The 19,047-nt window shown below is 45.9% G+C and overlaps 1 pseudogene; it reads right to left on the reverse strand.

The window, feature by feature from the left end:
- Positions 1 to 3,264: 3,264 nt before the first annotated feature.
- On the reverse strand, positions 3,265 to 3,383 carry LOC114622493 (annotated as a pseudogene).
- Positions 3,384 to 19,047: the final 15,664 nt, after the last annotated feature.

Here is a 19,047-nt window from a genome sequence, read left to right on the forward strand (position 1 = left end):
TCTATCTATCTATCTATCTATCTATCTATCTATCTATCTATCTATCTTCTGTTATTTTTGGAAACTGCATCTTTTATTGTAATCTTGGATGGACTAGATTTAGATATATAGATTCAGCTGCCCTCAAAATCACAGGGATCTGCCTACCTCTGTCTTGGGAGTGCTAAGATCGAAGGTATGTGGCCTCAAACATCATATTTAAATTCCATCTGTCTTCTTGAGTTGTAGTGTTGTGTAACCTGGGCTCAGAAAACAGTATTAAACTGCTATCACTCCAGCTGCTATGCTTTCTCCTCACTTTGGATTCTCTGTCTCCTGGAAACATCCAGAAGACAACTTCACTGACTTTCACCCAGCAGTCAGGTAAACTCAGACCCTTCCAGGATGACATGGTACACCTCAGGCAGAGGAAGCAGAGTGCAGTTACCCAGAGACTTGGCTCCAGGTCTAGACTTGCCAGGAGGGCTGATTGGCTGTGGTACATGCTTGGTTTAGGATGTAGTAAGCGATCTTTTACTCATTAGGTTGGTCTCCCTTAAATATCCATGTAACTCAGCATCCATGTGCCGCTTCTGTGCTTTCCACTGATAGCACATAATTTCATATGTTTGTGTCCTTTGTCTATATCTCCCCACATGATGGCCAATTCTGTCAGAGACTGATGCAGTTTTCTACATAGTACAGAAGCCAACACAGCAGAACAGGCCATCAGGACAGACAGGTTTGTACCATGCACCAGCATGTCAGCCCTGGTTGGTTCTTGGGGCACTTCTGGAAAGTATGGGGGTCCTTTTGGGCCCTAACATGTCGGCCCTGTTAATAGTGAATGATTGGACCATGACATTGTGGCATTAGGGAGGTTGTTGGGATATCAGGAAAAAGTACTCTGCGTAGGTCATTAGAGCAGAAGTGAACTCACATTAAATCTATTAAGAATGTTAGGTGAAGGCTGGCGAGATGGCTCATCAGATAAAGGGGCTTAGTGCCAAACCTGAAAATTCGAGTTCGTTCCCTGAAAATCCATGCTTTAAAGAGGAGAACTGATTTCCATAGTGGATCTGACATCCACATATACACATACATATATATACTACATATATATATGTATACATATATACATAAATATATACTACCTGTAAATATATTGTATATACTTATGTAAGTATATGTAGGATGTAAGGATTGTATATTATATACTTTTGTATTATAAATACATACAAGTGCATATTTTAAAGTATATGTCTAAATATGTATGTATATAAAAGGTGGCTTCCTGACAGGCCTGATAATTGACGGGGCATGGAACGCACTGAAAGGGGGTCACAGACGGCTGTTTGGTTGACCAGCAGAAAATGGGAACATGATTGCAAGCAGGGTGCTTAAAAAGGCTCAACACCACCTGTAAAAGCATGGAAGCCATTCTCTTCCAAGCATTGCTTGGCACAAATCCAAGGAAAAGTAATCTGCTGCTGGCGTGAGGACCCTCGAGTGCATCGCCAGACGTGTGTAGCTCACAGACTCCCAAAGAGACAGTGATGCGGCTCTGGTTGTCATTCCTGTGGTCAGCAGTAGGTTGGAGAGGCTCCAGTTCACTCCCTTTTTACATTTCCCTTTAAAAAATATTTTTCTTCTCTTTTTTTCCTGTTAGTTTATGTAGTCCTGGTTGGTCTCAAACTCAGAGATCTGCCTGCCTCTGCCTCCTGAGTGCTGGGGTTAAAGGTGTGCTCTACCACACATAGCCTCCTTTTAAAATATTTTTACATTTTAAACTTCTGGGAGGAAGAGGCATGTCTCTGTGAATGCTTATGCAGACAGCCACACAAACACTGTACAAATCAAGATACAGAGCATCCACCCCAGAAGGTTCTATGCCCCTTGCAAGTTCTTATCCGAGGCAACTACTACTGAATATTGTCATCTAATTCGTTCCTTTTGTACTTCGTGTAAACAGGACCACACACATGGTGGTTTGGTTGTTGTCTTGTGTGTTTGTATGCTTTTTCCATCTCTCGGCATAATTATTGTGAGGTTCACACTTCTGCGAGTCTCAGGGGTTTGCTTTCTGTAATAGCTGTAATCTTCTTTTGTATAAACATACCAAGATTTGTCTACCATTTCCTGTTGATGGGCATGGGGGTTGTTTGATCTAAAAGTGCACTCAACTTTCTCGTACATGTCTTTTTGTGGCTACTCACTTTGCATGCATGTGTTCATGGTGCGGGTGCGTGGGTGGCGTGTGTGTTGGGGGTGTTTGCATGCATATGGTGTGTGTGTGGGGGGGTGTATCCACACACTCACACATGCATGTGCAAGTTCACATACATGTGTGTGTGCATGTGAGGCCAGAGGATGAGAGGGCAACCTCAGGTGCTGCTCCTTCTCGGGTCCTGTCACCTTCTTTCTTAATCCTGGATCTCTCCTAGGATCCAGGGGCTTGCCCATTAGGCTAGACTATCTTGATCCATCTGTCTCCACCTACTTCCCATTGCTACTATAAGCGCACACCACCCACCTGGCATTTTACACAGATGCTGAGGATCAAACTTCACCAGGCGAGCCATTTCTCTAGTTCCTACTGCTCACTTTTGACCCATTGCATGGAGGCTGCATTTTTTTGTGTGTGTGGTTTTTAAACCTTATTTTAAAATTTATCATCATCATCGTGTGTGTGTGTGTGTGTGTGTGTGTGTGTGTGTGTGTGGTACATGTGCCACAGAGCACATGTGGAGATCAGAGGGTGATTTTGTAGAGTCAGTTCCAACTTTATGTGAGTTCCAGGGATTGAACTCGGGTCACCAGGCTTACATGACATGCACCTTCACTCCCTGAATCATCTTGCTGGCCCATGGGAATGTTACTAAGGGGAAGCCCTGACCAAGCCCTATTACAGTAGCTGGTCTTGGCCTACAGTAGCCTTGAGAAGCTCTGTAACAGGAACTCAGTCACCACTGACCCAGATGATGTCATATTACTCTGCCACTTATGTTTTATTGGAGAGAAGAGGATTTGAGAGAAGATACAAGAGATTTTAAATGATCGTTTTGTTTTTTTTTCCCTGCCCCTCTTTTGTTGTTGTTAGTTTGTTTTTCTAGGCAAGGTTTCTTTGACCACCCTGGCTATCCTGGAACTTTCTCTGTAGACCAGACTAGCCTCAAACTCACAAAGATCTGCCTGCCTCTACCTCTGCCTCTCTGCCCCTCTGCCCCTCTGCCCCTCTGCCCCCTGCTCCCTGCCCCCCTGCTCCCCTCCCCCCCACCCCCCTGCCCCTGCTTCTGCCTCTGAAGTAGGTGGCACCACCTTAAGCATGTGGGTGTTGTTAGGCCCAAGGGCCTCTTCCATTTCTGTCAAGGGGAGTGCTAAGCTTCTCTGTTTTCATTCAATACTTTTTGTTCCTTTTGAGACAGAGTGTCACACTGTAACCTAGGCTGACCTCAAACTCATAGCAATCAAGTCCTGAGGTGACAGGTGGGTGCTACCATGCACAGTTTCAAACTATCATTTTTATGTGCTTCAAAGGAGTTTGCATTCTTTGGGGACGAGGGGAGACAGGGTCTCCACAAAGCCCTGGCTATCCTGGAACTCACTAGGTACAGCCCGCTGGCCTCCGACTCTACGGCAAAGGAGTTTGCAGTCTTAACCTGGACCAGGAGAACGATGAAACGGGACATGAATTCAGGAGCGCAACAATGTCCTTGGGAAATGGCATTGAGCCACCTACAGCGTGTGGCCCCGAGTGAAGGAAGTGGCCTTCCTGCATCATACGTGGAGGACGTCCTCACCTCCATGAGATCGTCATTCACCCTGTAAAGCATCATTTCCCAGAACTGAGATGGAAGAGGAACTCTCCCTAATTTCTATAAAGAACTTTTATTCCGTGTTTCCCAAGTGATTCTCGTCTCCATGGCAACACTGCTAGTAAATATCCAGTTTCCTAATACTAGCCTCCTCAGGCATCGCAGGCTTCAGACGATCAGATGGTCACTGATTAAGAAATTGCTATCCGTGCGTATCACATGAGGCAGCTCATACTAATTTTAACTTAACTTGTACAAAGAGATGCAGCTTTTATTGTTCCTCTTAAACAAAGAAACAGAAACGCAGAGAGGTGGATAACCCACCCAAAGACACACAGCAGAGCCAGATACGATCTCATATACTTCTTGCCCTATGGCCTAGCACTAAGTCTGACCAGCTGCTTACAGGGAGAGCTAAGGAGCATAGCCCCAGCTTGGCCAGAGCAGGTGGGCCTAGAGAGAGCAACCACATCCTTCACCTCCTGCGAGTTTTATTGAGTCTACACTCCTCTTCTTCAAGCAGATACACACCTGGCCTCTGATGGCAGAGCCAATATGATTTCATATTTTCTAACTTCAGAGGACAGCCAATCGGCCTCCCTGTGTTAACAGATGCTCATTTAAAGAAAATTTTCCAAAGAAACAGTCACAGACAATCATTTAGAGAAAGAAGGAGCTTAGCAAGGAATGGTAGCCATGCCAAGAATCCCAGTACTCAAGAGGCTGAAGCAGGAGAAGACTGAGTTTAAGACCCACCTGGGCTACACAGAGAATCCTTATCTCAAAGAAAGAAAAAGAAAACAGTAAGTGTATCAATGAATATTTTCTGTGTTACATGGAACAATCCGCAGTCAGCATAGGGCAGTATGAGGTTGGGAGAAGCAGTTCAGGAGAGTGAACAGGCATTCTACAGATCATTCCAGACAGGAATTCCACTCGTCCTGAACGTAGGATTACAAGTATTAACAGGAAGCTTTGGAGACAAGGGAAAGGTCAGGAGACAAAGGTAAAAGAAGGTGTCTTTCCCCTGGTGTCAGACTCAGCATTTAGACATACCTCAGGTCACTCAAGGTGAAGCCATGTTTCAGACATTGTTGGGGTGCTCTCTTCCTATCTTTAAATGAATTCAAGGCACCATGGCCAGTAGAACCCTTTTTCTGGAACCCCAACATTGGACTCTGAGTCCTTGGAGCTATTCCTGTGATACCATCTAAGGTGAAGGAACCCACTTTGTTTTCTCCACTAATTAAAGAATTAAAAGGCAGGAAAGAATTTGAAAGTCAAACAAAGCCAAAGTTTATTCAGAGTAGAGTAGCAAGTGCAGAGGCCAACCCTTGTGAAAGGAGGGGATGGAGTCCAATGAGTCCTTCTGGGGTGCCAGCTGATACCTGGACATCAGAATCCCCTTTGGGGGTTCTCAGTCTCATGATCAGACTCTCAAACAATGTCAATAGTGTTTAAAAGTAAATCCCCAGGGCACACAGGCAGTGAATGTAGGCAGCCACCCAGGGGAGGAGAATGGAGAAGAGAAGGAAAAAGGCCATACGATTTCAGTTACACGGGCATGGAGGTCAGACACAGTGGACACACGACCACATGGCAGGGAGGAAGACTGTAAAATAAGGAAGCCCACAGTACCAGAAAAGGTCAACATCAAAAACAAGCAAGCAAACAAACAAAAACCAAGAGACGGAGTAAAGAAAAAGAACAGGGTGCTAGAAAGATGGACAGATCCAGCCAAATCTTATGGCTACCCAGAGGGGATTGTACAAATGGGAAGGAATTCTGGGATAGAAAGTGCAGGATCTCGTTAACTACTCCACCTATAAATTTAGCATGGTTAAAGTGAGCCCACTTTCCTAGGGACCACCCCTTGGCCTGATGATTGACTTCCCTGGCTGAATTCGATTTTTTTTTTTCTGTCTTGAGTAGCTTGGACTGTTGGGTCTCTACGTAGGCCAGAGATTTTATCCTCTTGAGTAGAATGAACCAGTTTTCCCTTAATGTTCTGTCAGACAGACAAGAAGTTGCTCTGGTGAGAGGCTCGGGGTCCGAGTAGACAGCAACTGCAAGGAAGGAGTCAGGAGAGCCAGACTGGGAGGCTCAGCATGAATGACCACAGTGTCAGGTGGCCCAGAAGGAGATGCCTTCCAGTCCTGTGAACAGTGGGAACATGTCCAGTAAGATGCTGGCTCTGAAGCCCTGGGCAATATTCTCTTTTTCAGAAAGGGAAAGGGCTCAGAGTTCTAGCTTGCTGCATAGCGTGGGAGCTTCAGGGAGAATGGAAGCAGCTGCTGGCTGAGCCAGAGCTTGGCATGGGTGGGCCACACAGATGCTGGAGGAAAAGGGCAGTCCAGGCTCTGTGTCCTGAGGTCTGTCCCTTAGCTTGGCAGAACCACTGACCCCACTCTTTGAGGCTCAACTCATGCCTGATGATAGAGGTAGAAATAGATGCTTGACTGAGTGAAAACTCAAGCCTTGACATGAGCATGAATTATTGACATGGGACCCTATTACCACCTAGGAGTTGAGATGCGGTGACACACAGCCCTTCTAGTCCAACTAACCTGACCTTTTCAGCCAGGGTGGCTGTCAAGCCATCCAAATGCTCATGGCTCTTAGTCCAGGCTCCTCACTGGCCTTAGAGTACGATGGGAGAATGAAGCTATGGGCTTTCCTGGTCATATACTCCACAAATCCAACTCCACAAACCCAAGGCCTGGCCTCCTGAGCTTCTCATTCTCTTATTCCTCCACAGTATAGGGCTGGGACATGTACTTAGGAAGTATTGACGACAGGCTTAGCAATGAGCCTTGTCAGAGACTACGATTTGGGCTTCAACAAATCTGAGTTCCAATGTAAGCCATGCTGCTGCCTGCTGTCTGTGAGGCTGAGATAGATGCTGAGTCTCTCTAAGGCTCAGCTTTCTTGTATATAAAGTATGGCTAATTCTTCATGGAGCTGATGGGAGGATTAAACCAGAAGCATATGGCAAGCAGGAGGGAGTCCAACAAATGAGAGTTTCCTTTATCTAAGCAACTGAACTGCCTGATCACTCCTCCAGAGGAGGGAGGGAAGCCAGTGGAACCTGTCAGGGGAGGAACCCTGTTGGTTTTTAGGGTCACATCTGTCACTGTGGAGGGTGAATGACACATCTGCTGGGTGCCACGTTCATCCTAGGGAGAGGCCTTATACTGCAGCTGTTGCCACAGCGATCCACGGGGTGATGTTTGCAGTGCAGCTCTGTTTTAGCACAGCATGGTGTGATCCCTGAATCTACAGCCCAGTCCTGATGACACCTGTTTTCTCCACACTGGCTTTCCAGCTCCTCCTGGACCCACAGCCTCTCAGCTAGAGGAGGGAGGGAAGGACTCAGGATAGTCACTACAGAAACCTTTAAAGGAAACATATTAATCTTTGAAAGTTACTTGAATATGATAACTGTGCATGTGTGCACATTGTTGGAGGCCGGTATGCATGCTGTGTGTGTGTGTGTGTGTGTGTGTGTCTGTGTGTGTGTGTGTGTCTGTGTGTGTGTGTCACTATGACCATGGCAACTCTCATAAAAGAAAGCGTTCGATTTGGGGCTGCCTGAGTTTCAGGGTTCAGTTCATTGTCAGCATGGCAGGGAGCATGGTAGCTTGCAAGTGATGTGGTGCTGGAGAAGTAGCTGGAGTTCTACATTGGGATCCACGGGTAGCAGGGAGAGACACTGGGCTTGGCATGGGCTTTCAAAACCTCAAATTTCACCCCCTCCAACAAGACACACCTCCCAATCCTTTTAATCCATTCAAATAGCGTTACTCATTGATGTGAGAGCCTTCAGATATATGAGCCTATGAGGGCGGGGCCATACTCTAAAATAGTGATTAAACTTTAGTATGAGTTTTGGTGAGGACATTCGAACTATAGCACATGGAGACTAAGCATGAAGAATCATAGTCTCCTGGTTTTGCATTCAATCCAATTCCATTTCTTAGGATATGGGTGATGACAGGCTGGAGAGATGGCTCAGTGGTTAAGAGCACTGACTGCTCTTCCAGAGGCCCTGAGTTCAATTCCCATATGGTGGCTCACAACCATTTGTAATGGGATCCAATGACCTCTTCTGGTGTGTCTGAAGACAGTTACAGTGTACTCATACACAATCAATCATCAATCAATGAATCACTAGGCTATAGATGATGGTGGGAAGTCACTCCCTGTAACCTTGCAACAACAGCCCGGTACCATCTGAGCAAGTTACCACGTGGTTGCTCCATCAGTGTCCGTGATTAATAAGTGGTCAATAAACAGTGCTGTTTTTACAGGTGTGGCCACTCAGACACTTAGGAGTTCTTCTCAAAACTACATATTGCTGTCAACGTGCAATAGATATCATTCCTTTTGTTTCTTGCTTCAACTGCAATTTAATCCCCATGGGCAGGACTGTAAGGCTGCCTTGCCCACAGATATATTCTCCATTCCTGCAAGGCTGCCTGGTGCCTAGTGAGAGCTTGGATTGCAGAGAGAAACCAAAGGGAAAAGGACTAAGAACCCCAGAAGTAAAATCTCCCTGTGCAGTTGGCTGGGGCTGTGTGGAGACCTGTCTAGCCAGCCGGTTATGTAAAGGACATGAAAACGATAGCAGCCTCGGCTGTAGAACAGGTTAGGGCACGAGGTAGAGAGGGTAAACTCAAAGCAGAAAGGCACTGCAATAAGGACACAGATTGTGGCTCAGTGGCCCGTCAGCCACCATAATGACCAAAGGGTTCACAGGTTCCTAAGTGAGTCACATCAGAAAGTGACTCCCAAGACTTGTTTTTGTCCAGCAGTCATTCTTTCTTGGATGTAGAATGGCACAGAAGTTGCTGGTTATTCCAGAATGGCTTTCCTCATTTGAGATATGCTTTCTACTGCCCGTGTAGGTGCTCTAAGACAAATCAAGATAGGTGTCTCAACCTCGTAAGCTCAAAAGGAAAAGTGCCCAGTGCCACTGAGGCCACCCCTGTCTACATCGTGCCTTGTTGTGAGGGGGCTACCCACAGGGAAGCAAAGCTTTGTCAGCTTAGGAAAGCCATTTCTTACCTGACTTTGACATAAAAGATGCTGATTACCAGCTGTGTTTTCCCTGCCCAAAGTCCCCATGGAGCTCAGTCTTGAGCGGTGATGGGGAGGAGAATTTCATATATGAATTGTGATCCTTACAGCTCAACTGGCTGGGACTGGAAGAACAGCAGAGGAATACTGTGTGTGTGTGTGTGTGTGTGTGTGTGTGTGTGTGTGTGTGTGCTGTGACCATGGACAGGAGGGAAAGGCTTTGGGAAGAATTCAGGAAGGTTCAGCAGTGTCAAGGCTAGGCTTCAGAGACAAAGATGCACGATGGTGGAGATGGGCTTCAGCCTAGCAAGGCATTGGGCCTGGACTCACTGCATTCACTGTCCCATGTGTTCTCCTGTATGTAAAAAATGCCCATTCACACTTCCTCCCCAATCCTTTCTGCTCCACTAGGATTACATAACTCCATGTATTTCTTGATTCTAGGCCTTCTTGTATTTATAATGCCATGTGCATACCTAATTTTTCTAGTTTATGGTTTATCTTTTAAGTTTCTTTACAGTATCTGCAATAAACCAAGAGTCCCCATTGTAATGTAGGTGAAATTATAAGTATTCAATGAGTTGAGATTTGTTGTTGTTTTGGTTTTGGTTTTTTTTGAGATGGGGTCTTATGATGTAGCCCTGACTGGCCTGGAATTCACTCTGTAGACCAGGCTGGCCCCAGACTCACAGATCTCTGCCTGCCTCTGCCTCTGCCGGGATTAATATATGTGTGTCCACACGTGGCTTGATTTGTGATCTATGGCGTGTGTGTGTGTGTGTGTCTTAAGAAATTCTAGTGGTTGGAGATATCACTCTTGGTCTTGCAGAGGACCTCAGTTCAGTTCTCAGCATTCACTCCAGTTGATAATCACCCAAAACCCCACTTCTAGGGAATCTGATGATTCTAGACTCCAAAGGCACTCAGCTCACTTACACACCTATAACCACCAACACACACACCTATTTAAAAATAAAATAATCTTTAAAAAAGAAAGAAACTTAGGACCCCGAGGAGACAGGATGAATAAGAGCTGGAGGCTAGGGAAAAGCACTATGGGATGCTGTTTACCAGGCATGACCTGGCTGTCACAGTCACGAAGCTGCTGCCACCTGCATGAACTCTGAGCAAAACTCAGTCATCAGTATTCTGTCCTGGACCCAGGAGGACTGACTGCGTGTGGTCTCCTGAGAAATAGAGACAGTTTCCTCAGTGGTGTAGCTGCTGGTTAGTTGTCTACCCCCTTATTAAATTCAGTGGGTCTCTCCCTCTCTCTTTCCCTCCTCGCCCCGTCTCTTGTGTATATGTGTGTGTCTCTCTGTCTATCTCTGCCTCTGCCTCTGTCTCTGTCTCTCTCTCTGTCTCTCTGTCTCTGTCTCTCTCTGTCTCTCTGTCTCTCTCTCTCTCTCTCTCTCTCACACACACACACACACATACACACTGCCATGAAAGTCGAGAACCCATCACTAAGAAGTTGTATAATGGGAGGAAGCAGGAAGACAGTAATGGGGCTGAAATATGACAGAAGTGTGTTATTATATGTGTGGAAATTACCAATTAATTAAAGTCACATGAAGAGGAAAGAAACTTCCAACCCCACAAGCAAAGAAGCACTTGATTTTGTTTTCTCTGGATGAATGTCCCACCCACAGGGCTGCTGCTGATGGTTAGTGTCCCAAGGCAGGGATGGGCAGATCCTAAACTTCCCATGTTGTTGCCCCTGACACTAGGAGGACTGTGGGGACCCTTTCCCTATAAACTGGAATAAGTTTCCACTATAGTCTAGCTTCAAGTCCCAGCTCTAGGCAACCACCACGAACAACCCCAAGTTCTCTGTATACAAGGTGCCAATGAACGGAAGGCCGTAAGTATCAACGGCGAGCTGGAGGCAGCCCGTCTTGGAGAAATCTCAAAGCCCAGCTGCTGCATCAGATGGAACGTCCTCTGAATATAGTGGCTGTCACACAGCTGTTCACCGCATGCCAGGATCTGCCAGGGACCAATCTCCTAGCTCATGACAAGTCCTCCTGTCAAGACCACAAAGCGGGGCATTGTAACACTGTGTTAGCCTGTGTCTTCCCAGGGTAGATCTCCAGACCGAGATCATTCCAGAACATTGTGGACAAAAGAGCCACAGTCGGAGTTAGGCTTGAAAGGGAAACTGCTTAGAGAACGGAAGCCCACTCCCTGCAGCCAACAGGTCCACACCCACCTCCCAGGAAGGGGCCAGAACAGGGCAGCAGTATAAACTCAGCTCTGAGCTAGCAATGCCAGGCCTGCTCCCGGGCAGCTTGCAGACACCTGCCCTGGCCTGATTTTCCTGTTCCGCCCGTCAAGACTGCTGGAAGACACTTGGCAAATTTGCCAGCACTCTGGCCTTTGAGCCAGGTCTGGGGGACATTCTTAAGCACTAAACCAAAGAGAAGTCAGGAGGCCTTTAAAGGAAACCTGCACTTGTGTCTCTTTCCCCTGCCAGTCTGGTATTTAAGGAGCCTGAGAGGAAGGGGTGGAGGGCAAACCTCTTGAGATGTGAACCCCTGAGCTGGGCGCTGGGCGGTGCTTAGGTTCTAAATCCAGGTAAGAAGGTGTGTGTGTGTGGCAAGAGTAAGGGTGGGGCTGAAGAAGCTGCCAGCATATGGGGGATTAAAGGGGTATGTTGGCAAATGCATTTGATGAATATTTTCAAACACCAATAGCAAGAAGGGTTATTGGGGGATGGGCTTTTGTTTAGGGCTTTTGTTTTTTACACTTAGAAAGTACTGAAGTATAAATTTGCATTGTCCCTCATCAAAGGAACCAGCCTCTGCCTCTTTCTGGGTTCCACTTGGCCAGCCTCACTCTCTCTCTCACGCTCTCACTTCTGCCTTCTTGTGTGCCTCATGGCCCACCTCAGCTTCCCGAGCCTCTCCCTCCCCCAAACTTCTCACACTGTTCTCTGCTTCTCCCCCCACACAGGCAGTGATTCTGGCCATGTTAAATGTAAACTTTCCCATTCAGGTCAAAATATTTAACAGACCCCATCCCACCCATTCTGTTAGACTTACTATAGACTCTAAGATACATTGGGTGTACCGTGAACTAATTACATAGCAGAGTTTTATAGACGACCCAGCAGATAGAAACTTGCCAGTAAGGAAACTGACCGTGAATTTGGGAACTGTATCTTACATGGGTGTGTCTTACACGGGTACAGCTAGATGCCTTTGCAAGCTGCTAGATCACACATGCCAAAAGCTTGGTTAGCATCTTTAGTCTGGAGACAGCAAGAGAGTGTGTGGGTGTCTGCTGGCTGCCCCAAAGTACTCTCTTCTTGAAGAGTATCTTAGTCTCCTCAGGCCCAGCAGTGTGCTGCTTTCTCTGGGGTTTCCCACAGAGCCAACTCAGGGCTTCCGACTCTAGAACCCTGTTGTACTAATGTGGATGTGGCCCAGACTGCCTGCTAACCGAGGAACGTCAAGACCCATCAGAATGGTTACAGTGGTTGGAGTCAGAAGGTTCTTCACCATTTGTAGGTGAAGGGAAACAAACCCCACGAAGAGAAAGACAGGAGGCTCCCCTGATTGGTGCATTTTACAAATGTGAGGGAGTTCCAGAGTCCTGGAGGTGAGACACAGGCACTATGACCCCACAAGGCTACGCCATAGATGAAGACAGTTCCCAAGTTCTCCCAGTTCTGATTCTTAGGTTTCGCTTCAGGTCTGCTGGACTGATTTCCTGACAGAGACACTACAGAAGTGAGAAAATGTGTCCTTGCCTCCAGCATGTGTTGGCCATAATGCCCATGAAGGGTATCATGGTGCCACCTTCTGCTTCAGTCCTGAAATTGCACCTTCATGGGGCTAATGTCCTTGGGCTCACTCCCTGCTGTGACTTCCCAACCCCAGTCCTCACAGTCAGGGAGGCTGCTTGGCTTGTTCTTTCCTTGGAGGTCTAGTTTCAAAGCTCTCTGTAGACGTGTGTTTTCTACAGCCATATTATGAGTCAATAAAAACATTTCTATTTTAATTAATCAACTAATTAACTAACTTTACATCCTGACATCAGTTTCCCCTCCTTCAGCCTTCCCCAGCCTCCTATCTACTCATCCTCCCTTTCTCTTCAGAAAATGAATATTAGTCAGCATTGGCATATCTAGTGGCAGTAAAACTAGGTCTTACTATTGAAGATAGACAAGGCATGAGGAAAAGGTCCCAAAGGCAGGCAACACAGTCAGAGACAGCCCCTGCTTCAGCTCTTAGGAATCCCACATGAAGACCAAGCTACACAACTGTTACATATGTGGAGAAGTTCTAGTTCAGTCACATGCATGCTCTATGGGGCGGTTCAATCTTTGTGAGCCTCTATGGACCCAGGTTAGTTTATTCTGTGGTGTGTGTGTGTGTGTGTGTGTGTGTGTGTGTGTGTGTGTGTGTGGTGTCTTTGACCCCTCCAATTCCTCCAATCCTTCCCCGCCCTCTTCCTTAGAATTCCACAAGCTCTACCTAATGTTTGCTTTTGGGTCTCTGCATCTGTTTCCATCACTTGCTGGGTAGTCTCTCTCCTGACGATTATGCTAGGCCCCTGTCTGCAAGTATAGCAGAATGTCAGGGGTGGGCTCCCTCTCAATGCATGGGTCTCAAGCTAGACTAGTCATTGGTTGGCCATTACCTCATTTTCTGTTCCATCTTTACCCCAGAACATCTTGTAAGCAGAACAAATTGTAGGTCAAAGTTTCTGTTCCTGAACTGATGTTCCAATCCCTCCATTGGAAGTTTTGCCTGGTTACAGGAGATGACCATTTCAGGCGCCATATCTTGCATTGCTAGGAACCTTAGCTAGGATCACCTTCATAGATTTCTAGGAGTTTCCATTGCTTTAGGGTTCTAGATTGTCCCAGAAATGACCCCTTCCCTCCACTGATTCCAGTTGTCTCTCCCAGTACTCTCTCCCTCTCTCCTCTCCTTCCTGTTCCCATCTCCATCCCTAGTCTAGACCCCACCCTACCACTAGTCCCCATCCACCTGCAATGTTTATTCTATTTCCCCGTCTCAGTGAGGTTCACAATCCTCCCTTGGGTCCTCCTTTTTACTTAGCTTGTTTGGGTCTGTGGATTATAGCATGGTTATCCTTTATGGCTAATATCCACTTATAAGTGGGTACATACCTTGTTTGTCTGTCTTGGCCTAGGTTATCTCACCCAGGATGATCATTTCTAGTTCCATCCACTTGCTTTCAAATGTCATGATGTCATTGTTTTTAATGGCTGAGTAGTACACCATTGTGTAAATGTACCATTTTCTTCACCCATTCTTCAGGTGAGGGGCATCTATCTGGGTTGTTCCCGGTGTCTGGCTATTATGAATAAAGCTGCTATGAACATAGTTGAGCAAGTGTCCCTGTGGTATAATGGAGTATCCTTTGGGTATATGCTAAGGAGTGGTATAGCTATATCTTGAGGTAGGTCTATTCCCAGTTTTTTGAGAAACTGCCAAATTGATTTCCAAAGTGAATGAACAAGTTTGCACTCCCACCAGCAGTGGAGGAGTGTACCCCTTGCTCTGCATTCTCACCAGCATGACTTGTCACTTGATTTTTTCTTTATCTTAGCCATTCTGATGGGTGTACAATGGAATTTCAGATTCGTTTGATTTGCATTTCCCTGCTGGTTAAGAATGTTGAACATTTCTTGTATTTTTGGTTGTGAGCCTAGCCTTTAACGGCTGAGCCATCTCTCCAACCCTGAACATTTCTTTAAGAGCTTCTCAGCCATTTGAGATTCTTCTGCTGAGAATTCTCTGTTTAGATCTGTACCCCATTTTTAATTGGGTTATTTATTTTGTTGATGTCTAGTTTCCTGAGTTCCTTATATATTTTGGATATCATTCCTCTGTTGAATGTTGGGTTGGTGAAGATCTTTACCCATTCTTTGGGTTGCCATTTTGTCCTTTTGACAGTGTCCTTTGCCTTACAGAAGCTTTTCAGTTTCATGGAGTTCCATTTATTAATTGTTCATCTTAGTCCCTGAGTGTTGGTGTCCTGTTCAGGACTGTTCTGTCTCCTGTGCCAATGCATTCAAAGCTATTTTCCATATTTTTCTTCCACCCAGTTTAGTGTACCTGGTTGAGGTCTTTGATCCACTTACACTTGAGTTTTGTGCAGGATGATAGTTATGGCTCTATTTGCATTCTTCTACATGCAGATATCCAGTTAGACCAGCACCGTTTGTTCAAGATGCCTTTTTTCTCCCAGTGTATAATTTTGGCTCCTTCATCAAAATTCAAGTGTTTGTGTGTGTGGGTTTACTTCTAGGTCTTTGATTCATTGGTAAACCTGTCTGTTTTTTATGTCAGTACTATGCAGTTTTGTTACTACTACTGTCTACTCTTCTGTTTGCTTCTTTGTGTTCTAGAGCTTTCAGGTGTGCTGTTAAGTTACTAGAATGATACCTCACTAATTTATGAAGGCACTTAGTGCTATGAACTTTCCTCTTAGCAATGCCTTCATGGTATCCCATAAGTTTGGGTATGTTGTGCATTCATTTTCATTGTATTCTATAAAGTCTTTAATTTCTTTATTTCTTCCTTGACCTCATTGTATTCTATAAAGTCTTTAATTTCTTTATTTCTTCCTTGACCAAGTTATCATTGAATAGAGAAAGGTGTTCCATTTCCATTTCTGTTGTTTCTGTTGTTGTTGAAATCCAGCTTTAATCCATGGTGGTCAGATAAAATACAGGGAGTTATTTCAATTTTATTATATCTATTGAGACTTGCTTTGTGACTGAGTATGGTCAGTTTTAGAGAAGGGCATTTGGTTAATTTTGGAGATGGTTCTGTGAGGTGCTGAGAAGAAGGTATATTCTTTTGTGTTTGAGTGAAATGTTCTGTAGATAACTGTTAGGTCCATTTGAATCATAACCTCTGTTAGTTCCATTATTTCTCTGTTTAATTTCTGTCTCAATGACCTGTCCATTGATGAGAGTGGGATACTGAAGTCTCCCACTGCTAATGTGTGGGTTTCAATGTGTGATTTAAGCTTTAGTAAGGTTTCTTTTACAAATGTGGGTGCCCTTGCATTTAGGGCATAGATATTCAGAATGGTGATGTGTTGTCTTGGTGGATTTTCCTTCAATGAGTATTTGTCATGGGATATCTTGTTTTCTCCGTCTATGATCATTGAAAGTTTTGTTGGCTATAGTAGTCAGGGCTGACATCTGCAAGACCATCTGCCTAGCATCTTCTGGCGTTTAGTTTGAAATGTCAGGTGTAATTCTGCTAGCTCTGCCGTTATAGGTTACTTGGCCTTTTCCCCTTGCAGCTTTTAATATTCTTTCTTTGTTCTGTACATTTAGTATTTGATTATTATGTAGAAAGAGAATTTTTCTTTTCTAGTCCCAACTATTTGGTGTTTGGTGAGCTTCTTGTATGTTTATAGGCATCTCTTTCTTTAGGTTAGGGACATCTTTTATTATTTTGCTGAAAATATTGTCAACCACAAGATGAGGCAGGAGGGCTTCGGGGCTCATGAGAAGACTTCAGCTGATGGCAAAAAGAACAATGGGAGTCAGGACATAAAAACCAGAGCCTGAGGCCTGCAGGCGGGATGTGGCAGCTCAATTGGAACCATTCACACCCAGCTGACTCTTCTTTGCTAGCTTCTCACCAGAGCCTCTTTTCTCTCAGGACAGAGACAGCCCACCTGAGAAACACAGGTGATTCCTTCCCTTCCTTGAAAGATCTCTTAGCCCCAAGAAACAAGTTTCGAAGTTGACTGAGAAAGGGAAGGGTGGGGTTCGATACGGAAAAAATAAAGAGGGGACAGATGGTGCTTGCTAAAAAGACCAGATTCCCCTCCACCTTAGTTAATCTGGGAATGACCTAATTTACATAGTATTTGCATGAATTTCCATTTCAAATGAAAGCTGCCTAACTTCAAACATATAGGAGAAAATAAATGAGATCAAGCAATCTACTGTAATTGAGCAGAAAGGATGAACAGCAGATAGATCTGGCCTTTAAACTCTAACTCAGAAAGGGAAGGAGCTGGTCCTTATCCCCTAGTAAGAGGGAAGCTTTCTGCAGACTCCCACTACCTCCTGAGGGTCTGTGGCCAGTGATCTGGAAAGCCTAAGAAAAGACCTCTCTCCCAGCCCTCCTTCCCTTGTGCAGTCTTCTTAGGAAGAAGCTGAGCTGAGGATAATGCAGAAAAGGCAGGAACTCTCTATGCCAGAGCTGGCACATGGGCATGAGAGCAAATGGGAAGCCAGCATCAAGGATGAGCTTTTCCATGAACACAAGGAGGGTGAGACCCGGTCACCTGGGGTACTCCGCACACACTCTCGTGATGGGGATCATTTCTGCTCCTGCCTTCTGCCTGTCACTTAGCTTCCCATCCCCCAGTTCCCATCCTCCATCAAATCCCAGATCTCATCATGCAGCCTCAAACAGAAGTGAGCTCCCAGGAACAAACTTGCTGGGAGCTGCCCCCAGTCTGGCTGCCCAGTGGCAATCCAGTGACGTCATTCTAAGACATGCCACTCACCATGTTTCCAGAACATCAGTGCTTTTCCTAGTTTCTGGTCTGATCCAGATCGTGGGAGACTGCAATGGCAGGCCAGATGGGCACAGAGCCAAGGCTGGAGGCTAGGGTGTACCTTGTCGTGTAGGAAGTCACCCAGGTAAGTGCTGGTGTGGGCCAGTCACCAGAGATGAGCTAGGTTGATTGAAGGATGTGGCTTTGAGCATGCTGCTTGTTGGCTTACAGCTTACAGACAATTCTGCTAGGCTCATCCCAACAGCGACCTAGTGAGACCTGGCAATAGTTTTCGTCATTACCTGTGTGACAGATGCTGGTGGCCTGGTAGCATATAAGAGGACTGCTAACTACACAGCCCCCCTTCTCTCTCTCTCTCTCTCTCTCTCTCTCTCTCTCTCTCTCTCTCTCTCTCTCTCCCTCCCTCCCTCCCTCCCTCCCTCCCTCCCTCCCTCCCTCCCTCTCTCCCTTCTTCCCTCCTCTCTTACTGTCTCCCATTTTCCTTCTCCCATGTGTTTCTGGCCAGCCTCTCTTTCTCTTTCTGCCCTTCTCTGTCCCTCCCTTTCTCTGCCTCTATCCTTTTTCCAGGTCCTCACTCCCTTCCCTTCCCCCACAGTAAACTCGCCTTATATGAGGTCTGTCGCATGGCATGATTTCTCAGGGGGACACCTCAGCATGAGTCTGCCAGGCACCTCCCTACCCCCCACCACTGCCACATTATATTTCATAACCCTGCTCATATGTCCATCACAGAATGTCTTCCTCAAGAACCATCTCTATGAATCAAATCTCTCCCATGTGATTCTCTCACCTTTAGCATCCACCCCCACCCCCCACCCCCACCCCCACCCACTTCCTTAACAGAGATGCAGGTCAGGGAAGCCTTGTGCTGTGCATTCTTGTTCTCTGGATGCAGTTTCTGTCGAGGGTCCTCAGGGCACCTCTCTCTCTCTCCCTGTACCTGAAGCTAAAGCCAAAAGGAGTCTCTGCTCCTGACTCCACCCCCTTGCTCCATGAAAGGAAAGCCAGAACAGTCTAGCTACTTCCTTGGAGTGGAAGGGAGTTTGAGGAGACCTGAGAGGGGAAAAAGAAAAGACTGAATGGAGTGTGTTCATTAATATTTCAAACATGTACTTGTTTTTATACTTTGCCAGAAAATAATGGCCTGTCTTATATAAACCAACAAATCCCATGGCAATGGGAGGGAGGAGAGGAGGAAAAAGCAAGACAGAAAAGGAGGAAAAGACTGTTTGAATGGTCAGAGTCCAGCGCTGGTCAAATTCCATGTGTGTGCATGCATACGTGTGTGTGTGTGTGTGTGTGTGTGTGTATGTATGTGTGTATGTGTGTGTGTATGGGCGTGTGTATGAGCATATGTGTATGTGTGCAAGTGTGCGTGTGTGTGTGTGTGTGTGTGTGTGTGTGTGTGTGTGTGTGTGTGTATGGGTGTTTTGCCTGTCTATATGTCTATGCAGCAAGCATTTACCTGGTACCCAAGGAGGCTAAAAGAGAGAATCAGGTTCCCTGGAACTGAAGTTACAGACAATTGTAAGCCATTGTGTAGGTACTGGAAATTGAACCTAGGTTCTCTGGAAGAGCAGAGAGTGCTCTTGGCTATTGAGCAATTTCCTCAGCCCTGGTGCTGATGAGTTTTTCCAAAATT

This window comes from Grammomys surdaster, unplaced genomic scaffold, assembly GCF_004785775.1.
Source record: "Grammomys surdaster isolate TR1022 unplaced genomic scaffold, NIH_TR_1.0 188, whole genome shotgun sequence".
Lineage (NCBI taxonomy): Eukaryota > Metazoa > Chordata > Mammalia > Rodentia > Muridae > Grammomys > Grammomys surdaster.